General features: G+C 37.5%; 1 protein-coding gene across 1 annotated transcript in view; it reads left to right on the top strand.

Moving 5' to 3' along the window:
* Positions 1 to 15,416, top strand: part of LOC133325425 (uncharacterized) — a gene marked incomplete at its 5' end in the record, with an annotated part of 54,996 nt that overhangs the window by 20,397 nt on the left and 19,183 nt on the right. The window lies entirely within an intron of this gene.

The raw sequence follows: 15,416 nt of genomic DNA, 5'->3' as shown, positions 1-15,416 counted from the left end.
CTATTATTCTTCTTCCTATGGAATTGCTGTAGGTATTCTTCTTCATTTGAAAGAGCTGCAGGTATTCTTCTTCAATCGAAAGAACTGCATATAATCTACTACCTTATAAGAGCTGGGACTATTCTTCTTCCTCTGGAAGAACTGCGGGTATTCTTCTTCCTCTGGAAGAGCTACAGGTATTCTTCTTCCTGCGAAAGAGCTGCAGGTATTCTTCTTCATTCGAAAGAGCTGGGGGTATTTTTCTTCCTATAGGAAAGCTAGAGGTATTCTTCCTCCTATAGCACAGCTGCAGGTATTCTTCTATCTATCTATACCTCTGCCGATCATTTCTACTTGAAAATTCCGAGCACATCTTTTTGTCTTCTGCATTCACCGTTCATCCCAATAAGATTTTAAAGAATGTTATGTTGAGCGTACGCCACTTAGTTGGAAAGATATTTTGCATATTGCGGTATCACGTATTTTCAATTTCAAATTAAAACCCCGCATCGAAACACATATGCTTCTTCGACATTTTTTTTGTGTGTTTGCTTCATTCGGTTGGCTGAGGAAATTTTTAAAGAAATGTCAACTTCTAACACCATATGACAAAAAAAAACAGCAAGTGTATAACTAATACCGAGAGAGGGAAGAAATGTTAATGTCATTGTCAGAGACGATTAGTATTTCCATATGTGACATGGCACCAGTACACCAATATGTGGACATATGCATGGCAAGGAATATAATAAAAATTAAGAAGAAGAAGAAGAAAGAAAAGACAGACACCGTGACATTAAATGATATTAATATTTTACGTATGGGAATGGAGACCATATTTTAAGGTATCCTTAGGAAAAAATTTAAAAATCGACGCCTAAAACTAGGCCAGGGAAAATATATTTTTAAAAATTTTATATTTTTTTTCCAAAAAAAATCTACTCCTTCTCTAAGGCCTTAGAAACATATTTTTAAACCAGCGAGCAGAGCAGTATAGTCGGACGGGGCCGACCATACGATACCCTACACAAATACCACAGAACTCTATCTTTCTGCGGGTAATATTTCCTGATAGTTGCACCCTCTTGCCCGATTAGAGGTCTACAGCACCTCTTCCTTACACTGACATATTTTCCGAATATTACTTGCATTCAGAACAGTCCCTCTCATTACTTGTCCATATTCCTTTCACTGTGGGTTGTGTTGTGATGTTCGGCTCATAACTGTGGGCTAGAAATCGACTCGAAAAAAATTAGGTTTTCGGTCCACTTCTTCCCAAAATTATTAGCTGATCATCACCGAAAATTATAGGCGTTGTCCTTGACCATAACTGGAACCTAATGGAAAATGTCAAAGCGATCAGAGCTATATTTCCGGCCTCTAGTGTGGTAATGGATTACTAAATTATATCTCAGTAAGCACCTGTAAATATGTAGGTGTAACTCCCACATCCGAGTACATACGACCATATAATTGGTATCAAGTTAAAGTTCAACCAATCCTCTTGGATATATTGTCAACTTCTCGGGTCTATGTCCTTCAGGGGCAAATATATCGGCCATAGAATACAAATTTTGTTCTTTTTTCACACAAAAGTCAGGGTCCATTTGACCCGCTAAATATTGGCCGATCTTCATCAAAACAGGCGTGCTTATTCTTTGGCCCAATTCCCTTCTCCAAGTAAAAAATTCGCGATGTTTGGTTCATAAGTGTGGCCTCTAGAGCGACCAAAAAAAAATCAGATAAAAATAAAGTTTTTGGTCCATTTCAAAATTTCGTGAAGATTGTTCCATAACTGTGGCCTGTATCGTGTTTACAATTTATTATAGACAGACGGACCGACGGACACACATGTCTAGATCGAGTCAGCTAGTCGAGATATGACGATCGGTATACTTAAAGGTGGGTCTAGGACCAATATTTCGCGGATTTACAAACTTTTGGGGCTGAACAAAACTAGAATACCCTGACAACAAAGTTATGAAGGGTATAAAAAATTACTCCTTGTATGACGACCCAAAAAAAAAAATTGTTTAACCAATAAGGAAAGTAGTAAAGTCAGATGGGGCCGAGTATTTGATACCCTTCACCACTTGGGGTAAATACAATAGATGCCCATATGTACAATATCCTGAAGAAATTTGCACACATCAGTCTAGGCTGACTTCAGTACGCTGTGACAAATTTCGTGCCAATCGGAAGATTTATAGGGACTTTGGTGCACCATTTACCTTAAATCGGACGAAAATATATATGGGACCTATATCAAAATCTGAACCGATTTTCTCCAAACTTAACACACATCCTTCTAGGCTTAATTTAGTACGCTGTGCCAAATTTCGTGCAAATCGAAAGATATATAGGGTCTTTGGTGCCCCATTCTCATTAAATCGGATGAAAATATATATGGGAGCTATATCTAAATCTGAACCGATTTCCACGAAACTTCGTACACATTATTCTAGACATAATTCAGTACACTGAACGAAATTTCGTGTAAATCGAAAGATATATGGGGACTTTGGTACACCATTTACATTAAATCGGACGAAAATATACATGGGAGCTATATCTAAATCTGAACCGATTTTCTCGAAAATTGCCACACATTATTCTGGAACTAATTCAGTACGCTATGCCAAATTTCGTGCAAATCGAAAGATATATAGGGTCTTTGGTGCCCCATTCTCATTAAATCGGATGAAAATATATATGGGAGCTATATCTAAATCTGAACCGATTTCCACGAAACTTCGCACACATTATTCTAGACATAATTCAGTACACTGAGCGAAATTTCGTGCAAATCGAAAGATATATAGGGTCTTTGGTGCCCCATTCTCATTAAATCGGATGAAAATATATATGGGAGCTATATCTAAATCTGAACCGATTTCCACGAAACTTTGCACACATCAATCTACGCTGACTTCAGTACGCTATGCCAAATTTCGTGCAAATCGAAAGATATTATGGGACTTTGGTACATCATTTACCTTAAATCGGACGAAAATATATATGGGAGCTATATCTAAATCTGAACCGATTTTCACGAAACTCAATAGGGTTCGTCCTTGGGCCAAATAAATGAGCTGTGCTAAATTTCATCCAATTCGAATCAAAAATTCGACCTGTACTTTGTTTACAATTTAACATGGACAGACGGACCGATGGAGTGGCGGACATGCATAAATCGCCTCAGAAAGTGTTTCTATGCATATTCTCCAAAGGAACCATTTGCCTATCTCGTTTCCTTTTGCCTGTTACAAACATATGCACAAAGACATAATACCCTGTACCACAGTGTGGTGAAGGGTATAAAAATCCACGCCTTCAGTAAGGCCTTAGAAAAAAAATTTAAAAAAATCCACGCCTTATAGAAGGCCTTAGACAAATAAATCATCTGTCATCTTAGAAATTCCCCTTCTTCTCCCCCTCCAAAAAAAAACGACTTTGTAAAACCATTTTGTAATAAAACTACTTAATTATATTGACTGGCAACAAACAAGTTTTCCATCTCAATACCCTGATACAAGATGCGGTGCGGAAACCAACTTCGTCGTGGTTGTGTCTGGGAACCCATACAAAGAAGAGGGGAGAGATACCTTCTAAAGACAAAAAAATGCAAATTGGTTAGAAAGAAAACTACGCGTAACATGACAAATGTGGTGAGAAGCGACTGTTACAGACACCAACACACACACTCTCTCACACACGCACACACACACACACAGCGAGGCAGATTCACACACCATTTGAAAATTGTGTTGTGCAACACAAGCCAAAAAAGTAGAAAAGAGTCTGCACAAACGGAACAAGATCTCTCTAAGCATGTAATTAATTACTTTGTTTGCCATTAACTATGACACTTGCACACTAACACATGCACACACTCACAAACACACACACACACTCTCATACAAACAGAAGTGTAACTAACACATGAGTTAGTTAGTCAACCACATACATGTGTCAAAGCAGGGGAAAACTAGTTAGATTTTCTTTACTTCTCTTTTTGTTGTTATTTTTGTTATGCTAACGGAATTGCAGGCAATACCGTGACATAGATATACCCGGATCCCGGATAACATGTACCCCGCGGAACCCACCATCATACCTTCTAGATTTCTCCCCTTATTTCCCCCCCTTGATTTTAGGAACTTCGTTGAATTCTTGGTGACACAGTAGCATTTCTTGTGGCATATCCACATCTATCCCCCTCCTCTCCCCTTGAAAATTACAGATTCTCTAAAAACTGTTCGCGCTCTCGACAATATGACATTCATGGCGTATGGAAAAACAAAAACAACAACAACATCACTGACGTTGACATACAAATGTTAAATTGCTTTTTATGCGCGATGTAGAAGAGTATTTCAAATATATGTTTTTTTTCTATTTCAACTTCTTTACACATAAATGACAACCACATGCGGGGAGAGTGTGTGTGTGAGTGACTCACACACACACGCACATAAACATAAAAAGGCATACATCTCCACACATTCTTCAATATGTTTATATGTCGCGTAGCAGCATTTGTTTGAAAATAAAGAGGCAAACACACACACACACATGTGTGTATGTGTGCCTGTGTGTAGATGTATGTGTACATGTGGGATTATGCAACCACATAAATGTGGATAAATAGAGCGGACCACAATCGAAGCAGCAACAACAACATAACATACCGCAAACTAATGCAGGTTCAATAGGACAAATGCAGATTAAAGGATATGGGAGAGATCACACAAAATTCTTTCAGAATATTATTAAAAAATCCACGTCTTGTCCAAGGCCTTCACAAATAGATTTTTAAACCGGTAAGAAAAGTAGTAACGTCGGACGGGACCCGACTATATGATAAACTTCACCACTTTGGGTATATTCAACAGATGAATCGCATCAGACGGACTAACTTTGGATCTAAGGTGCATTATTAATCTAAAATCGGATGAAAATATATATGGGAGCTATATCGAAATCTGAACCGATTTTCACGAAATTTACCAGTCATCATTCTAGACTTAATTCAGTACGTTGTGCCAAATTTTGTGCAAATCGAAGGATATATAGGGACGTTGGTGCCCCAGTTACATAAAATCGAACGAAATTATATATGGGAGCTATATCGAAATCTGAACCGATTTTCACGAAATTTAACACACATCGTTCTAGACTTAATTCAGTACACTATGCCAAATTTCGTGCAAATCGAGGGATATATGAACTTTGGTGCACTATTAACCTAAAATCGGACGAAAATATATATGGGAGCTATATCAAAATCTGAACCGATTTTCACGAAACTTAACACACATCATTCTAGACTTAATTCAGTACGCTATGCCAAATTTCGTGCAAATCGAAAGATATATAGGGACTTTGGTGCCATTTACATAAAATCGAACGCAAATATATATAGGAGCTATATCGAAATCTGAACGGATATTTCAGAACCTTACCACACATCATCTAGACTTAATTCAGTACACTATGCCCAATTTCATGCAAATCGAAGCATATATAGGGTCGTTGATGCACTATTTACATAAAATCGAACGAAATTATATATGGGAGCTATATCGAAATCTGAACCGATTTTCACGAAATTTAACACACATTTTTCTACAATTCAGTACGCTGTGCCAAATTTCGTGCAAATCGAGATATATAGGGACTTTGGTGCACCATTTACATAAAATCGGACGAAAATATATATGGGAGCTATATCAAATCTGAACCGATTTTCTTGAAACTTACCACATCATCATTCTAGGCTAATTCAGAACGCTATGCCAAATATCGTGCAAATCGAAGGTTTTATAGGGACTTTGGTGCACTATTTACATAAAATCGGATGAAAATATATATGAGAGCTATATCTAAATCTGGACCGATTTTTCCCAATTTCAATAGGGTTCGTCCTTGGGCCAAATAAAAAAACCCATTCCTTTGAAAAAATTATTTGAAAACTCCACGCCTTGTGCCTGAACCTGGGCATCTCTCATACCCATTTCCATTTGTGATTTATTAACAATTGCAATACAAATACATATGTACATAACATACATACATACATTCACATATGTATATATCTAGAAGTCATTAGACTTCACTATGACAGAAAAAAAATCGATACGCACCACAAATACACAGTCAGAATATATAGCCATTTTTATTTTTTCTCTTCATTTAAATGGAGTGGAGTTCTTCCTTAACACACACACGCACAATTACATAAACAACTCCTCTGATATATGTATGTGTCTGTGTGTGACCATCTGCTACTCCATTGATATTTGCATATATGTACCACTCTGAGTCTATCTATTAACGTTTTCTCCAAAGTGAACATTAGCACAGCTAGGCAGTTTTACACTGTTTTCCATAGCATACTTTTAGAGGCTGAAATGTTTTTTTTTTTCCTATTCCTCATGCCCATAATCATCATTGCCATATAAGGCCTGTGTGAATATTCAAAAAAGTGTGTGATAGACACACTAATACATGGATAGCAACAATAATGGCAACAAATGCAACATTTACAACAATAACAAATCAGAGAAAAAACTAAGTTGAAGACCGGTTGTTAGAAAGAGATAGAAATAGGAAACGAATATTTTTTTTCGGATTGAGATTCATAGTGAAATTGATGCTATGGAGCTTTGTTTTGGCGGTTAATGCAATCCTGTCGCTTGGTGATGATGGTGACAGTCGTATTGTCATCTGGGGGGTTTTGTTATGTAGCAAAAGATCTGTGGTTTAACAGAAAATAATGGAGCATACTTTTAGGCCGGCTTGGATTTTTTTAAATTATTTTCTAAGGCCTACCTCAAGGCGTGGATTAAAAATTTTTTTTTGGAGGAGCTATACAAGGCGTCCATTTTTAAAAATATTATTTTCATAGCCTATCACAAGGCGTGGATTTTTTAAAGCCTGTCACAAGGCGTGGATTTTTTCCAAGCCTATCAAAAGGCGTGGATTTTTTAAAGCCTATAATAAGGCGTGGATTTTTTACAGCCTATCACAAGGCGTGAATTTTTTAAAAATATTTTTTTCATAGCCTATCACAAGTCGTGGATTTTTTAAAGCCAGTCACAAGGCGTGGATTTTTTAAAGCCTATCACAAGGCTTGGATTTTTTTATAGCATATCACAAGGCGTGGATTTTTTTAAATATTTTTTTATAGCCTATCACAAGGCGTGGATTTTTTAAAAATATTTTTCTCAAAGCCTATCACAAGGCGTGGACTTTTAAAAATATTTTTTTTCATATCACAAGGCGTGGATTTTTTAAAAACATTTTTTTCATATCACAAGGCGTGGATTTTTTAAAAATATTTTTTTTCATATCACAAGGCGTGGATTTTTTAAAAATATTTTTTTCATAGCCTATCACAAGGCGTGGATTTTTTAAAAATATTTTTTTCATAGCCTATCACAAGGCGTGGATTTTTTAAAAATATTTTTTTCATAGCCTATCACAAGGCGTGGATTTTTTAAAAATATTTTTTCATAGCCTATCACAAGGCGTGGATTTTTTAAAAATATTTTTTTCATAGCCTATCACAAGGCGTGTCTTTTTTAAAAATATTTTTTTCATAGCCTATCACAAGGGGTGGATTTTTTTAAAATATTTTTTTCATAGCCTATCACAAGGCGTGGATTTTTTTAAATATTTTTTTCATAGCCTATCACAAGGCGTGGATTTTTTAAAAATATTTTTTTCATAGCCTATCACAAGGCGTAGATTTTTTAAAAATATTTTTTTCATAGCCTATCACAAGGCGTGAATTTTTTAAAAATATTTTTTGATGGACTATCGGAAGGCGTGGATTTTTTAAAAATATTTTTCTCAAAGCCTATCACAAGGCGTGAATTTTTTAAAAATATTTTTTTTCATAGCCTATCACAAGGCGTGGATTTTTTAAAAATATTTTTTCATAGCCTATCACAAGGCGTGGATTTTTTAAAAATATTTTTTTCATAGCCTATCACAAGGCGTGGATTTTATAAAAAAAAATTTCATAGCCTATCACAAGGCGTGGATTTTATAAAAAAATTTCATAGCCTATCACAAGGCGTGGATTTTATAAAAAAAAATTCATAGCCTATCACAAGGCGTGGATGTTTTTCGAGGGTCTACCACCAGGCGTGGATGTTTTTCGAGGGTCTACCACCAGGCGTGGCTGTTTGTCGAGGGTCTACCACCAGGGGTGGCTGTTTGTCGAGGGTCTACCACCAGGGGTGGCTGTTTGTCGAGGGTCTACCACCAGGCGTGTATGTTTTTCGAGGGCCTACCACCAGGCGTAGCTGTTTTTCGAGGGTCTACCAGCAGGCGTTGATATTTTTCGAGGGTCTACCACCAGGCGTGGATGTTTTTCGAGGGTCTACCACCAAACGTGGATGTTTTTCGAGAGTCTACCACCAGGCGTGGATGTATTTCGAGGGTCTACCACTAGGTGTGGATGGTTTTCGAGGGTCTTTTCGAGGTTCTACCACCAGGCGTGCATGTTTTTCGAGGGTCTACCACCAGGCGTGGATGTATTTCGAGGGTCTACCACCAGGCGTGGTTGTTTTTCGAGGGTCTACCACCAGGCGTGGATGTTTTTCGAGGGTCTACCACCAGGCGTGGATGTTTTTCGAGGGTCTACCACCAGGTGTGGATGTTTTTCGAGGGTCTACCACCAGGCGTGGATGTTTTTCGAGGGTCTACCACCAAACGTGGATGTTTTTCGAGGGTCTACCACCAGGCGTGGATGTTTTTCGAGGGTCTACCACCAGGCGTGGATGTTTTCGAGGGTCTACCACCAGGCGTGGATGTTTTTCGAGGGTCTACCACCAGGCGTGGATGTTTTTCGATGGTCTACCACCAGGCGTGGATGTTTTCGAGGGTCTACCACCAGCCGTGGATGTTTTTCGAGGGTCTACCACCAGGCGTGGATGTTTTCGAGGGTCTACCACCAGGCGTGGATGTTTTTCGAGGGTCTACCACCAGACGTGAATGTTTTTCGAGGGTCTACCACCAGGCGAAGATTTTTTTAAATTTTTTCGAGGGTCTACCACCAGGCGTGGATGTTTTTCGAGGGTCTACCACCAGCCGTAGATTTTTTTAAATGTTTTTCGAGGGTCTAATTATTTTCTTTGGCCAACGAGGTACAAATTTTGGTGCATAATTTTAGGCGCCCATTTTAGGCATTAATTCGAAAAACATTTTCGCTTCATTTCCCCCGCTTGCTTTTGGGTCCTGGCAATCCACCTTTTGTTTAATATTTGCAATGCAGATATTATTTCTAAACATTTCATTGTATAAATATATGCATGTATGTGTATGTGTGTGTGCATTCAATCGTGTGTATATGTGTATCTACATACGCATGCACATATATGCAATGCCGGGTGTTTTTTGTTGTTGTTGCTGCTGTGGCATGCATGTATATGACATTTTACTGGTTTTAGAAAATATCCTGTGGGGGATTTGCTTCATCTCTTCATCTAATCAATTGCATGTGTGTGTGTGTTGCAAGCAAACAAACAGACAGACATACCAACCAACCAACCAACAAACGAGTGAACAATCCCAACGACATAAACCCGCCGACCACATGTGCCATGGCAAACGTTGCCATGGCTACATTTCGATTTGTGTGTGTGTGTGTTGGTATGCTGGCATGCAACACACACATACGCACGCACACCAGCAAACAGAAAGAACGACGGGGAAGAAGAAGCAGAAGCGTTTACACCAATGGACCGAAAATCAGATAGATAAACAAATCCTCTTTCAAACACACACACACACACATACGCACACAAACAACTAGACAGACAAAGGCATTGCAATTTGCCATTGTATTTGTGTTTGCCACACTGTACAACATAATGACATACATATTGACACACACGCACACATACAAACATTGATAGTGTGCTGGGAAAAGTTTACTGCTCTATTTGCGCCAAAATCATTTGCCTGATAATAATCAGCAGCAGCATCGGCAGGAGGATAAAGCAGCCGGGCAACCATGGTAATGGCTGTGATAACCAGGACAAGAGGTTTAGAATGTCACGGCATAATAATCATGATCAATTTTGATAATAACAAAAACAACAACAGCAACGATGATGAAGAGGACGTTGATGATGATGTTCCCGATTCTGCTGCTGCAGCTGCTGATAAAAAGGATATTTTAGAGTAGGGCTTATGTTTTCATGAAAGGGAGAGATAGAGAGATGGGAGGGGAAGGGATGGGATGGGATGGGGGACCCTCTTGACTTTATCATCATAATGGCCAGCTAAGTAACTGGCAAAAGCTGATTTTATCTGCGTGACCCAGTTCGGAGGAAATTTTAGGGAGTGAAGGGAAATGAAGGAAGAATTTAATAATTCCAAAAAAAAATTCAAGGCATAGAGTTAAAAAAAAAATCTAAGGGCTGAAAGAAGGCGAGGATTTTTATAGATAATTTTTGTCAAGGGCTACACATGGCATGGATTTTTATACCCTACACAACTATGTTGTCAGGGTATTATAGCTTTGTGCAGCCCCAAGAGTTTGTAACGCCGCGACCCACCTAGACCCACCTTTAAGTATACCGGTCATATTTCGACTAGCTGAGTAGATCTACACATTTTTGTCCGCCCGTTCATCTGTCCGTATGTCCATTATAATATGTAAACACGATACAGGCAACAGATATGGACCAATTTTCACGAAATTTTGCATGTAGGATGGGTTCTGACTGGCCAATGAAGACCCCTATTGTTTTTGGTAAAGATCGGTTAATATTTAGGGGATGAATGGACCAAATACTTAACTTTTGTTGGTTTTTCTGGTCGCTCCAGATTATGGCCCGAACATCGAAATTTTATATGGAGAAGTGGATAAGGCCGAAGAAAAAGCATGCCTATTTTGACAAAAATCGGTCAATATTTAACGGATCAAATGGACCCCGACTTTTGTGTGAAAAATGACGAAAATTTGTATTTTTTGGCGTATATATTTACTCCTGAAGGACATAGGTCCGAAAAGTTGGTAGTATATCCAAGAGGAGTGGTTGACCTTTAAACTGATACCAATTATATTGCCGTACGTACTCGGATGTGGGAGTTACACTTAAATATTTACTGGTACTTACGTATTCATATAATTTTTAATAATCCATTACCACTCTAGAGGGCGGAATATAGTAGTGATCGCTTTGAAAATTTCCAAGAGGTTCCAGTTATGATCAAGGACAACGCCTCTAATTTTCGGTGATGATCAGGTTATAATTTTGGAATGAAGAGGACCGAAAACTTGTTTTTGCTTTTTTCGCGTCGATATATAGGCTACACTTATAAGCCGAACATCACAACACAACCCACGGGGAAGGATATCTGGTCATGTAATTAGAAGAGCCTACCACACGGATTTTTTAAATAATTTTTGTCAAGGCCTACCACAAAGTGTAGATTTTTTAAATTATTTTTTCAAGGACTTCTACAAGGCCTGGATTTTTTATACCCTTCACCACACTGTGGTACAGGGTATTATGTCTTTGTGCATATGTTTGTAACAGGCAAAAGGAAACGATATAGACACATGGTTCCTTTGGAGAATATGCATAGAATCATTTTCTGAGTCGATTTATGCATGTCCGTCCGACCGTCCTTCTGTCTGCCCATGTTAAATTGTAAACAAAGTTCTGGTCGCATTTATAATTCGAATTAGATGAAATTTGGTACAGATCATTTATTTGGTCCAAGGAAGAACCATATTGAAATTGGGAAAAATCGATTCAGATTTAGATATAGCTCCCCTATATATTTTCGACCGATTTTAAGTAAATAATGCACCAAAGACCCTATATATCCTTCGATTTGCACGAAATTTGGCACAGTCTACTGAATTAAGTCTAGAACGATATGTGTTAAATTTCGTGAAAATCAATTCAGATTTAGATATAGCTCACATATATATTTTCGTCCGATTTAAGGTACATGGTGCACCAAAATCCCTAAATATGCTTCGATTTGCACGAAATTTGGCACAGTGTACTAAATTAAGTCTAGAATGATGTGTGCAAAGTTTCGTAAAAATCGGTTCAGATTTCGATATAGATCCCATATATATTTTCGTCCGATTTAAGGTAAATGGTGCACCAAAGTCCCTAAATATGCTTCGATTTGCACGAAATTTGGCACAGCGTACTAAATTAAGCCTAGAAGGATGTGTGTTAAGTTTCGAGAAAATCGGTTCACATTTTGATATAGCTCCGATATATATTTTCGTCCGACTTAAGGTAAATGGTGCTCCAAAGACCCTATATATCTTTCGATTTACACAAAATTTGGCACAGTGTTCTAAATTAAGCCTAGAACGGTGTTAAATTTCGTGAAAATCGGTTCAGATTAAGATATAGCTCCCACATATATTTTTGTCCGATTTTAGGTAAATGGTGCCCCAACGTTCCTATATATCTTCCGATTTGCACGAAATTTGGCATGGCGTACTGAATTGAGTCCAGAATGATGTGTGTTAAGTTTCGTAAAAATCGGTTCAGATTTAGATATAGCTCCCATATATATTTTCCTCCGATTTAAGGTAAATGGTGCACCAAAGTCCCTATAAATCTACCGATTTGCACGAAATTGGGCACAGCGTACTGAAGTCAGCCTAGACGTGCTGTGTGCAAATTTCTTCAGGATATTGTACATGTGAGCATCTATTGTATTTACCCCAAGTGATGAAGGGTATCATATAGTCGGCCCGTCCGACTTTACTGCTTTTCTTACTTGTTTAAAAATATTTGTTGGAGGACCTATGACCCCCATTAAGCATTTTTAATCAAATTTTATGTCAAGTTAATTGCACCTCACCATCTTGCATTTTCCCCTTCCCCTTTATTCCCCTTCCCCTTTATTTCGAATTAATACCCGAAATATGACTTCGAAGACATTTAAGTGGCATTAAAAAGTGCACAAGAAAGATATTAACATAACTTTTCACATAAAAGAAAATATTATTGACAATAAAGACAGCCATTGAAGAATGTAAGTGTAAAAGTACAGAAAAAGAAAAGAAGAGAAATAAATCAGACAGGTATTGAAGAAAATGAAAAGAAAAAAAATATTGGCCATTTCTTTTTGATGGAGAATTCAACTTTCCGTTTATTGGCCGTAAAACTAAAGAACGATGCCAATGACATACAGTCTGACACACATGGCTACATTAATTATCAATATATTTTTAATGGGGTATATTATAAAGAAAATATTTTCCAAAGAGAACTTCCATAATTTATAAAGACTTTGGTGCACCATTTACATAAATCGAAATCTGAACCGATTTTCATGAAACTTAATACACATAATTCTAGCTGTGCCAAATTTCGTGCAAATCGAAAGATATATAGGGACTTTGATGCACTATTTACCTAAAATCGGACGAATATAGATATCGGAGCTACATCTAAACCTGAACCGATTATCACGAAATTTAACACATATTGTTCTAGATTCAATTCAGTACGCTGCGCCAAATTTCGTGCAAATCGAAAGATATATTGGGACTTGGGTGCACCATTTACCTGAAATCGGACAAAAATATATATGGGAGCTATATCGAAATCTCAACCGATTTACACGAAACTTAACACACATCATTCTAGATGATGACTGGTAACATCATTCTAGACTCAATTTAGTACGATGTGCCAAATTTCGTGCAAATCCAAAGATATATAGGGACTTTAGTACACAATTTACATAAAATCGGACGAATATAGATATCGGAACTATATCTAAATCTGAACCGATTTTCACGAAATTTAACACACATCATTCTAGGCTTAATTTAGTACGCTGTGCAAAAATTTCGTGCAAATCGAAGAATATATAGGGTCTTTGGTGTACTATTTTCTTAAAATCGGACGAATATAGATATCGGAACTATATCTAAATCTAAACCGATTTTCACGAAATTTAACACATATCGTTCTAGACTTAATTCAGTACGCTGTGCCAAATTTCGTGCAAATCGAGTGATATATAGGGACTTTGATGCGCCATTTACATAAAATCGGACGAAAATATATATAAGAGCTATATCTAAATCTGAACCGATTTTCATGAAACTTAACACACATCATTCTAGGCTTAATTCAATACGCTGTGCCAAATGCATAAATCGACTTAGAAAGTGATTCTATGCATATTCTCGTTCCCTTTTGCCTGTTGCAAACATATGCACAAAGGCGTGGATTTTTTAAATAATTTTTCTCAGGATCCTCCTCCACAAGGCGTGTATTTTTTAAATAATTTTTTTCGGGGTCTACCACACAAGGCGTGGATTTTTTAAATAATTTTTTTCGGGGTCTACCACACAAGGCATGGACTTTTTAAATATTTTTTTCGAGGCTTTAGAAGTTCTCCACATGGCGTGGATTTTTAAAATAATTTTTTCGGGGTCTACCACACAAGGCGTGGATTTTTTAAATAATTTTTCAAGGCTTTAAGGGGTCCTCCACAAGGCGTGGATTTTTTAAATAATTTTTTCAAGGCTTTAAGGGGTCCTCCACAAGGCGTGGACTTTTTAAATAATTTTTTCAAGGCTTTAAGTGGTCCTCCACAAGGCGTGGATTTTTTAAATAATTTTTTCAAGGCTTTAAGGGGTCCTCCACAAGGCGTGGATTTTTTCAATAATTTTTTCAAGGCTTTAAGGGGTCCTCCACAAGGCGTGGATTTTTTAAATAATTTTTTCAAGGCTTTAAGGGGTCCTCCACAAGGCGTGGATTTTTTCAATAATTTTTTCTAGGGGTCCTCCTCCACAAGGCGTGGATTTTTTCAATAATTTTTTCTAGGGGTCCTCCTCCACAAGGCGTGGATTTTTTCAAAAATTCTCTCTATTCTAATATTATTGAATCTTTTGTTAATGTGTTGGTATGTGTGTGTGTGTGTTTATGTTTGTGTGCCAAATCTGGCCCTAATAGTTGTAAAAAAATATATTGTGTTTTGGTACTTAGTTTTTTTTCTTCTTCTTCTTCTTTACATCCCACTGCCCTGGTTGAGTATTTGTTGCGCATTGACTTCTTAACCCAAATATTTTTGTTCAATACCTATTATGTGCGGATTTTTTTTTCCTCTTGACTTCCTCCACTCTTTTCATAAAAAGAAAAATATCTTGAAAAAAAGACGACAACCACAAATCCCATTGTTATTGGTTGGGATGAACAAACCCGAATGAGGAGGAACAGAATGGAGAAGACGACAACAATGACAGAGTCCCTCTCTCTTTCTGTGTGACAATAAACACAGCAATGCCAATAAAGATGACGACGAAGTTCTGCAGCAAACCACAATGTCTTGCGGATGATAACTTACATTTGGTATTGGGTGCCTTAGGAGGAACAAATACAAAGGCCCACACACACACACACCCATACACACTCATATAT

Source organism: Musca vetustissima, unplaced genomic scaffold (assembly GCF_032173495.1).
Source record: "Musca vetustissima isolate MV318-11 ecotype Yass unplaced genomic scaffold, APGP_CSIRO_Mvet_v1 utg8386, whole genome shotgun sequence".
NCBI classification, from domain to species: Eukaryota; Metazoa; Arthropoda; class Insecta; order Diptera; family Muscidae; genus Musca; species Musca vetustissima.
The sequence above is the reverse complement of the archived record's forward strand: the minus strand, read 5'-3'. Positions and strand labels throughout refer to the sequence as shown.